Source organism: Mytilus trossulus, chromosome 6 (assembly GCF_036588685.1).
Source record: "Mytilus trossulus isolate FHL-02 chromosome 6, PNRI_Mtr1.1.1.hap1, whole genome shotgun sequence".
NCBI lineage: Eukaryota > Metazoa > Mollusca > Bivalvia > Mytilida > Mytilidae > Mytilus > Mytilus trossulus.
The window spans coordinates 7,242,244-7,253,329 of NC_086378.1; positions in this window are offsets into that span (position 1 = coordinate 7,242,244).

Consider the following 11,086-nt stretch of genomic DNA (forward strand, 5'->3'; position numbering starts at 1 on the left):
GTGTTATTTTGTTTTTGTTTTCGTTTTGTTTAAAATTTTCTGGTATTCAATTGAATAGTAGTCAAAGGTAGGATGTCATCCTTAATTTCTAGATTGCTTGAAATGATAAGATGTGAGTAATTTGCAAACTACTTTTATATGTAGAATGTATACATATCGATTGGTGGATAATTAGTAGCCATATGATGCCTATATGGTTTGAAGGATATATCAGAAAAACGTCCACGAAAACTGTATCTATGAGGAGGTCAATATGTTGCCCCAACGCGGGTTGTGTTTAAACAAAACAAAAAATGGCAAAAACTGTTCTGTTTTTATTTTTTTCATACATGAGTGTACAGGTACTGGAATAAATATTTAGACATATCAATATAACTCCAAAGAATTGCTAGGGGACCTCTACACCTGATAAATGATCTAAAAAAAATAATTAAAAGTTATAGAACATTCGATAGCTTTTTAAGTAAAAATTACAATTTAAAAAAAAAAGTTTATTTTTAACAGAAATGCACTCAAATACATCAGTTACACCTTATATAATATACATATATAGGTTTATTGTACAGAGTTTAATAATGCATGAAAAGTTCAAAATAGACTTTACATGACTATTAATAACAAGAAGTCTTAAGGTTAGTGTATATATAGGTGATGTCTGAATGATGTTCCATTTACAATTGATGGTCTGGTAATCAAAAGAATTCACATCGATCACTTTACATCTTATTTTGGTCTATATGCCTTTTTGCGTTTCTTTCTTACCTATTTGTTTGTTTTTATAGTGATTAAGGTTATAACACATTGTTGAATGATGTACCTTTATTTTTTTCTCCTATTATGTCCGGTTTTTTTTCATAAATCTTTGTAAATATAATGGAATTTTAAAGAGAGTTTAATGCCATTTTAATCCATAATTTTCGTCATAGATAATTGCCTGTACACAGTGAGAAATATGACAGTTGTTGTCCTTCGGAGTCTTTTATAAAATGGCAAAACCAAAAGCTTTTTAGATAGATATAGCAAGATGTGGTGTGAGTGCTAATGAGACAACTCTCCATCCAAATAACAATTTAAAAAGTAAACCATTATAGGTTAAAGTACGGCCTTCAACACGGAGCCTTGGCTCACACCGAACAACAAGCTATAAAGGGCCCCAAAATTACTAGTGTAAAACCGTTCAAACGGGAAAACCAACGGTCTAATCTATATAAACAAAACGGGAAACACGTATATATTACATAAACAAACGACAACTACTGTACATCAGATTCCTGACTTGGGACAGGTGCAAACATTTTAACTTGTTTCCATGCTTTGATTAAGGTACACCCGTATATCACAGATGACCAAGTATATGTTCAAATTTTCGTAGCTACAATCCCGTCTTCTACCTCTTTTATTTTATTCAACTGCATATTATTTACAAAAGCTTGCATAAGATTGGAGTGTGATGTCACTTGTATGTGCGTTCTACATGTTTCTAATAAACTTTATATTATTTATTTTTGCGTTACTCTTTGATGAGTATTTTTGCGTTGACTAGCACTGTAATCTGACATATAGTGTTGTCATTTGAGTGATATATTTTTTAACATTGTAATTTAAGCGGGAGGTTTGGCAAGCCATAAAACCAGGTTCAACCCATAATTTTTTTTCTTAAAATGTCCTGTACAAAGTCAGGAACATGGCAGTTGTTATCAACTAGGGGTTTCTATGAATGTTAGAGTTTGTTTTCTTACACTTCAGTGTTCCTGATGTTCCGTTGGTATAGTTGTTGTGTTTCCCTCGGTTTAAGTTTGTAACTCGGATTTGTTTATTCTCTATTTTTTTATGACTTTTGAACAGCGGTATACTACTGATGTCTTTATGAACCATAATAATATAAATAAAATAGTAGAATTCGAAAAGAAAGTCACGATACTCAAGCTAAAAATACTGCTCTTTTCCTACGTCATCATACAAGTGGTTTAAGATAGTCAAATTGGGATAGAAATTTGCTTTTCTTCTCAATTATATAAAAACAGCGGAAATGATAAACGTGAAGATTCAAGGCGGCAACTGATAATTACTCGAACGATTATGTTTCTGAACCAAATATAGAGAAAAGCAATGTAAAATAGAATGGAATAAGATATGCTGCATATATTGATGTATTGATAAAAAGCTGTAAAAAATAATATCAATTTAATTGTACAAGACATGGTGTAACTTACTTCAGTTGTATGGTATAACTTGTATAAAACATCATTAAACAATATGAGTAATTTGTATTAGGTAAAATTATTAAACGATATTGTTGTTTTTGTGGTGGAATAAAAAAGAAATCCTATAAAAAATAAGGAACGACCATGAACTTGGATTGTATTTATTTAGTATTGACACATAAAACCCTTGTATTGACAACACAGGGTCAGTTAGAGGTGATTTATAGCATTACTACTTAACTAGAGTGTGTTTGACAGATGTATTAGACATTGAAGATTATTCAAGGACAATAACTGTAATTTCCATTATAAAATACAAAACCACAACTTTTAATGACAATATAATATTTTAATGTGCAGGCTTTTAAATTCAAACGGTCAGAAACGCCCACTACATGCCAATTAGTATGAATTAAGGGTTCATATCACCAAAGCCGAGTCGGATATACAATTTTAGTGTCTGATTATGTCAACAAAATTATTGATATAAAATAATATTTGTTATTACAAAATTTAAATATAATATAGTTTCAATTGTATAATTATTTGATTTTTATATGTCTATCTAAAAATGGAACCAATATTCACAACATAGGGTATTACCAAAAATGTGTCTGTGGGAGAAAACTAACGGGGTAATTGGAAACAAAAATCAAACCTTTATCGTTGGAATGCAATTAATTGTATGCGTGAAATTCAAGATAAATTTTCTTCGCTTCGTGCACAAGCAAAAATAAAAAATACTGGATAGTTTACGAATATTTGATACTAGATTTTAATTACACCGAATATCAATACAAATGGTTAATTTAAACATTCACTTTAATTTGATTGTTCGCCGTGAAAATATTTACAACGTGCCCAATTTATTGAAAATTCTAACATACATTCAGAGATACATATTCGATGAACGGTTGACTCTACAGATCATATTCCATATATTCTATGTTTGTAGGTGGTTCGTCATCATACACAATATTAGATAATATTGAGCCTAAACACATTTATTGTCGGGATACCTAAAATATAGCGGAGAACTCTACCTTTATGGTTTTTTTTATTTTCCGCTAGATTATTGTTTTATTAGCCATTAAACCACATTCTTAATTTTATAACACGAACCTAACAATCTTGGATAGATCAAAGTTTAAATGACTACACGACGCTTTAATGTATGATATATTTTATTACAATTCATTTGAAGTTTTATCATTTAGCTAGATTTTCTAGATAACTGGGATGCATGACATGATTTTCCATCACATTTTCATTATAAAAGGTTTTTAAACTATCATCATTTAGCTGTAAAACTTCAACATGTGTTGTTTGTCCAAATATCGCACATTACGTAATACACAATTTGAAAAGAAAAATAATAGTCATGTAAAGTATTTGAAATTTTCATGTAAAGCATTGCAGCATTAAAAATATTGACAACAACAAAATCAATGAACTACTTCAACTTTAATATTGCATGACTGGGATATAAACATTACACAAACCTATTGATATAACCCTACATATTCTTTCAAAGTTCATTGACATCCATAACTTTATTTGATCAAATAACTGTTTGCACTGGAGTACATAGATCTATTTTTTATATAGTGTGAGACTTCATCTTACTTTTCTCATTTGTCTTTTTTTTTTAAAGTAAAAATACGATTATAAAAGGTTCCTGTCAAGTGTAGATACAGGATTTTTATAGATTACAAAAAAGGTTGAAAAAAAAAGTTAAATCGATTGAGAGAAAACCAATCCGGGTAAGGACCTAAAACCAAGCAAACCATATCAACTAAAAGACATTTTAAGAAAAAAAAATGGTTGGTTAAACCTGGTTTAATTGCTAGTAATTTATGTAAAAAACAAACATTCAAATAAATAAAAATCGAAAATATAAAAACGAATAAAAATATTCAAACTTGATAAAACTTAGTGTCTTAGTTCCCGAAGCAAGACAAATGAATAAAATTTCTCTTACAATTCTACAAAAATGGCAAATGCTTAACTTCAATATGTGAAAGGTCTGTTCATGCATTTTCAAGGATTTAGGTTCAAAAGTATAGGAGTTGATAACACAAACTATACTAGTCAACAAAAGAAACGATACACGACTTTGAAATAAAATTTATCAAAAAGTATTAAATATTTTAATATAAAATGAGATACACTATTTTAAAAAGCTTTCATTTGCAATGTATGCACATGTGATAATGAAAATCAAAACGCGTCAGAAAGTATCTAAATTCCGTGTAAACGATCATAGGGTGCAAATTAGTTTTGCGGAAAGTTGAATAAAAAATCGACACATAATTTTTTAAGTACTGAAAAACATTCAAATTTGTTAAAAAATATTCAATATGCTTATCAAGTAATGTTCATGTTGTAACTAATGGGTTGAAAGATTGTTTTTTCAATTTTTTGGGGAAAAAAGTGTTTTTTGAAATCTCAAAAAATGTAAAAAAAAATTGTGTTTATTTTTGTCTCAAATCAATGGTTTAGATATGAAAACAACACACAGTAAATTTGGAACCTTTCGGATTAGTTTTAAGATTGTTACCGCTTTTTGAAAATCACTTTACACATACTGTCTATGGTAAATCAGTTGATAATGTATAATACATTTTAACGATTTCTTGTGGGGCCGAACTTTGCTTAACAAATAAACGAATAAACTGTATGATTTTTAAAAACAAATTGATGGCAAACACTGTCTTTACCTTCAAATGAGAGGTTGGCGTCATTAGTTGGAACATCTGTTTTTAAAATTGTCGTTTTATGTAAATTTTGCACCAAAAAAAATCGAAAAAAAAACCGTCACGAAGGCAAAAATAATATTTTTTTAAACGGATTTATATGTCCATAATGATTAAGTATTACTACCTTTAATATTGGTCCAATGAACGGAAAACTGTCTCTTTAATTTGAAAACAAGTCTTGTATCGTTTCTTTTGTTGACTAGTATATAATAGAAAAGCGCTTGTGGCGTACACTTTTATAAGCATGGTATCTTTGATAAGATTTAGCTATTCTTAAAAGAGGTGTAATATTTATGTTATTCCCTTCGTCTCGATTAATTGGATTTTCGTTGCTAGCGAAAACAAATATAAACAAATGATAACAGTTGCTCCGGAATAGATAGCAGTTTACGCTTCATATGAAAAACCCATCATATTGCTCATGGCAAGTTAAAATGCTCCTAAAATATCATACTATATGTATAGATTATAACATGCCCTTTTTCATATTGACCCTGGTATCATCCTGAGACTCCCATATCGGCCTTGACAGCTTGTTACTCCGATTTTGTTTTTTGTCCATGGATTTATGAGTTTTGAACAGCGGTATACTACTGTTGCCTTTATTATTCAATATGGAAAAGACGTGTTGTAATCTATTAATCACACATTTAAATTATGCAAAATAGAGCGATTTTTTTTTTATCATAACAATGTTTATGTGATTGCATATGCAAAACCCAACGTATTCGTACGAAAAACATGTATGTGATAAATATGAATACAGGACGGAGTTGTGATTACAACAATCGGACCATACCCGTGGTCGGAGTTGTGATTACGACAATCGGACCATACCCGTGGTCGGAGTTGTGATTACGACAATCGGACCATACCCCTGGTCGGAGTTGTGATTACGACAATCGGACCATACCCCTGGTCGGAGTTGTGATTACTCAATATCAGTCAACACACTCCTGACAGTGTCCTTAAAACTTGAATCACTTGGAACCCTTAGTTTAAGAGTTTCCGTATCATTAGCAAAACTCTACCAAGGAAATTGAGTTGATTATATAACATAGTTTTCCTCATTTTATTTATTCAATCGTAAAATTAACCAACAGGTAGACTTTCCCATAGTCAAAATGAACATATAAAGGTGCCCTCCTTCGTTATTAAAATGAACATAAAGATCACCTTTGCTTGTAATGAAATGAACATGAAGATCCCTTTATTTTCATTTCTGAATAAACATGAAAGTCAACATTTTCATTATTAAAATGAACACGAAGGTCAACTTTTCATTTTTTAACTGAACCAGAATGCCATATATTCATTACTGAAATAAATATCGCCTATTCGTCATAGATATTGAGAGGTCACTTGTTTTTATTTAAACAAAAAAAGGTCATATAATCTTCATAAAAGGGAACACAGAAATGTCTCCTTTTATCTGTAAGTCACCATGTAGCAAAACCGATCCCATAATGAAAATTGTATTTAGAATCACCCCCACCCCCTTTTTAATTAATCTTAAAAATGTCACATTTTTACCATTAAAAGACGACCTTGATACATGTCAATAGATAACATGATCTCTACGTTTTTTTAAGTAAGTTGAAATACATCATTACTAGTAATATGAACATAACCTTGTGTATTGAGATGCACCTTGTGATTTATTTTTTAGAAGTACTTTTGGGTCGACCTTTTGTCATTGACATGATCCTAACCTCCTATTGATTACTAAGAGAACCCACGAGGTTACATATTCATCATTGTTATGAATAGTAAGGTCGCCAGTTAAAATGTCACCTATATATTATTGAAATGTCCTGCAGTAAGTATTTCAGGAATCGTTATTCATAAGCAGTTGTTATTATTTGGATGTCAAACTTACAAATAAAAAAGGGAACTAAGAAACCCGTCTGATTTTAATTTCTATTTCTAAGATTTTCTACAAATGTCAGTGGTGTATTAAAGTAGGACTATACTTTGAATGCATAGTTAAACATAAAATATAAATATAATTCCACAATCAATTTCCATGAAAACACTACCACCCATTAACCCGAATAATTCTGGCCCTCTCAGTCATCAATATTTGTAGGCATCGTAGAGCAGTGGAAAATAACGACTGGATTAATATAATACAGTTTGATGCACTTTGAAATTAAAAGTACTTTCATCACAACCCTTTGTCTGGATGTTGTTTCAACTATTGCCCGAAGATGATTTTACTTAAGATGACATGATTGTGTTGATTTTTAGACTTAATTAAGCTAGTTTCACCAGAAAATTGAATAACGTCTGGAATTATCAGAGAGGATATGCAGTATAGTATAACCATTATTACAGGGTCGTTTGGTTTAATGTTACATTTTCTCTAAGTTCAAAGGAGAGTTTCTTTAATTACAAAACTAAAATAAGATTATATAATAACATCAGGTTCCACTCAACAAGCTTCCGTAAGAAGGATAATTGTCACTTCAGCAGCATTTTGAATATTAAAGTGCCAGAGACATATAATACTATTATTGTTTTATTGTCCATGGAAGAGCTTATTTTCAGAGATGTAAAATGAGATAATAGATTTAACTTGCTTTTTAAGGACCCTGACATAAAGTGTCAATCGAATATATGGCTACACAATAGTTCTTTGCAATAATCTCTACTCTACATATAAAAAAGGGCGAAATATACCAGGGGGACATTCAAACTCGTAGATCGAATATAAACTGAAAACGCCATTGCTCAAAAGAAAAAGACAAAGACAGAAAAAAAATAATACAAAAGACACAACATAGAAAACTAAAGACTTAGCAACATGAACCCTACCAAAATATAGGGGGTGATCTGAGGTGCTCCAAAAGGGTTTGCAGATTCTGCTCCACATATGTCTACCGTGGTGTTGCTCACTGTTATAATAAACATCTAACTGACCAAATTAGAGATAACCTGTATTATATATGCACCATTTTCATACTTTAAATTGACCAATACTCATAAAAATAAAAGAGGAAATACTGCAATAGGGCACAGAATACATGCTATATTGAAAGTCTATGAGGTCATCAGAATAATCAGAATACATGTTAGGAATAATATTTGATCTAATATAAATAATCAATCGGGCAGTGAAATTCTATATAAAACACCAATTATGAACCTTACCTACTTATGTCATTGATACACAATGTTAAACATAATTATGTGTCATGAAAAATAAAGTCTGTTTAGATAGACATGTACATCATACAAGAATATAGACAACATTTATTTAACTGATGACAAGAGGATTCTGATAAAGATCAACATTGCTCAATGAGCCATAAAAAAGGTCAAAATAAACAATTCCATGCATTACAGAATCTAAATCAGACACACATCCATGGCTTACTCAAATTTGACTTTTGTCTTGTAGTATCTGCCTGAGAAACTATAATATCATCCTCAAACTTTATACTGATCAGGAACATGCAGTTTACATAATTCAATTCAAAAGACAGGTTTGTGGTCTTAGATGTGCACAAACCAGAATAGTCAATTACCAATCGTGTCATACCGGTGTCATATGGTATTTTGAACCCCATGGTAAAATGACCCCGGGGTCAAAATACCGCTATGGTAAATTGACCCTCCCATGGTAAATTGAACCCCCCCCTGTATGGAAAATTGAACCCCCATGGTAAATTGAACCCCCCCTGTTTTTTTCATTCTAGATGATTAATAAAACATTTAACATTACATAAAAGCTAATCAAATATTAAAAATCATTTATACAAGAAGGGGATGTCAATTTTCAATGATTGGTTAAAAGAAAAATATTTGCTTGGTATAAGTGCTCTGAAGTCTTAACCAACAAAATTTCATTCAAAAAACTTCTTAAAGCATTAAAACTAGACCATGTAGCTTGGACACTATACTTCTTTGAAATTTGAAATATTTATATAGAAATAGAATGGTAGACTTTTAAGTTTTAATTCTCCATGGTGAAAAAGGGGGAGGGGGTCAAATTACCATGGCTCACTTGATTTTAAAAATTAAATTTTCAAAACTTCTTTTCAAACTAATAAAATAAATACAAACTACTAATTGGAGTATAATAAATATGTCAAGGAGTTACAGTAGCAAGATATTTTAACATGAAAGGTCTTTAGATGTATTATGAGTAGGGGGTTCAATATACCATGGTCAATAACATGGCTAAGTAAAATTTTCAAAATATCTTTTCCAGCATGTTAAATACAAACAAACTACTTATTGGAGTATTAAAACTATGTTGTGGAGTTAGAAAAACTTGGATTTTTAAAATTCAAGGTCTATAGGAGGGGGTTCAATATACCATGGAAGGGGGAGGGGGTCAAAATACAATGGAATTTTTTTTCTTCAAAATATCTTTCAAGCATGTTTTAAAAATGCATTCAAACTACAAATTGGAGTATCAAATATGTTATGGAGTAAGAATAGCTAGAATTTTTGAAATTGACAGTCTATGGTAGGGGGTTCAATATACTGCAGGGGGTCAAAATACAATGGCTGCGTAAAATTTTCAAAATATCTTTGAAAGTTTGTTAAATGCATACAAACTACTTATTGGAGTATTATTACTATGATAAGTATTAAGGATAGCTGGAATTTTTGAAATTGAATGTCTATGGTAGGGGGTTCGATATACCACAGGGGGGGCAAAATACCATGGCTAAGTAAAGTTTTCAAAATATCTTTTCCAGCATGTTATATAAATTTAATACACTGCCAAACAGAGCCCTTACAATTTGTGTTATTGCGCTAAAGTGCCTTTTCAGACAAGTAGCACCCTTCTGCCCTGAGATTCAAGCTTGAACACTGTAATATATATACAAACAACTTATTGAAGTATTATTACTATGTTAAGGAGTTAGAATAGCTAGAATTTTTGAAATTGACAGTCTATGGTAGGGGGTTCAATATACCGCAGGGGGTCAAAATACCATGGCTAAGTAAAATTTTCAAAATATCTTTGCCAGTTTTACCGGGGTCATTTTACCGCATGGTATTTTGACCCCGGGTTCAATTTTTAGGGGGTTCAAAATACCATATGACACCGGTATTCCGAATCGTGGCATTGTAGACAAGAAGGGAGGGTTATAAAGATATTGTTGTTGCAGCAGGTCTTTCTCCTTTTGGGGTTATTGATATATATTATGATTCCATCAGTTGTTCACATGTGGTTTTTGTATTCAAATTGATTTACAAGCTATGACCATTGAAAACTAGTGCTACTTTTTTTTCTTTAAACCTACCCCGTTCTTCCATTTAAGTAGTAGTAGAGTGTTTGTTATCAAACTCATCAAATATACATAATTGGGAGGTGTAATGAATTTATTCTTTCATGCTAATGTGGTTACAATTCATCATTAAACTCATCATTTTTTTACATAAATAAGGCCGTTAGTTTTCTCGTTTGAATTGTTTAACATTGTCTTATTGGGGCCTTTTAAAGCGGACTATGCCGTATGGGCTTTGCTCATTGTTGAAGGCCATACGGTGACCTATAGTTGTTAATGTCTGTGTCATTTTGGTCTTTTGAAAATAGTTGTCTCATTGGCAATCATATCACATCTTTCTTTTTTTATATTTGTTTAAATGTACTAATAAACTGTTTATGTTCTCCTTGTTGTTGAAAAAAGTATTCCATGACTTTCGTCAAAGATAAGACAAGAGATATTATGGGTTTCTTTATTTTTGGTGCTATAAATTTTTATCAATTTATAAATAACATTGTATTTCTTCAATACTTGAACTTGTGGTTTTGTCTAAAGCTTTATACTCAGGAATCCTATAGGAATTTTGAACACTTTTGAAAACTTAAATTCAGAGGTCTCATTTACCTGCAAAATCCATGAAACTTGGTTCTCCACCAATAATAATAAGATCTTTACAGGACAAAGGAGGGGTTTCAGCTGTATGTCCCCATTCAAATGCAAATCCAACCCTGGAACCCCCCCTTGGATTCGACAATGCTTTAGATAATTTTCATTAATAAATTAATCCGTTTCTGTTTCTCTCTCTCTCTCAAAGGTATGCTATCTATTCCTTGTTTTCTCTCTAAGGGATGCTTATTACCTAGTTTTGATACTGAAAATTTAACTGGTTTCCAAA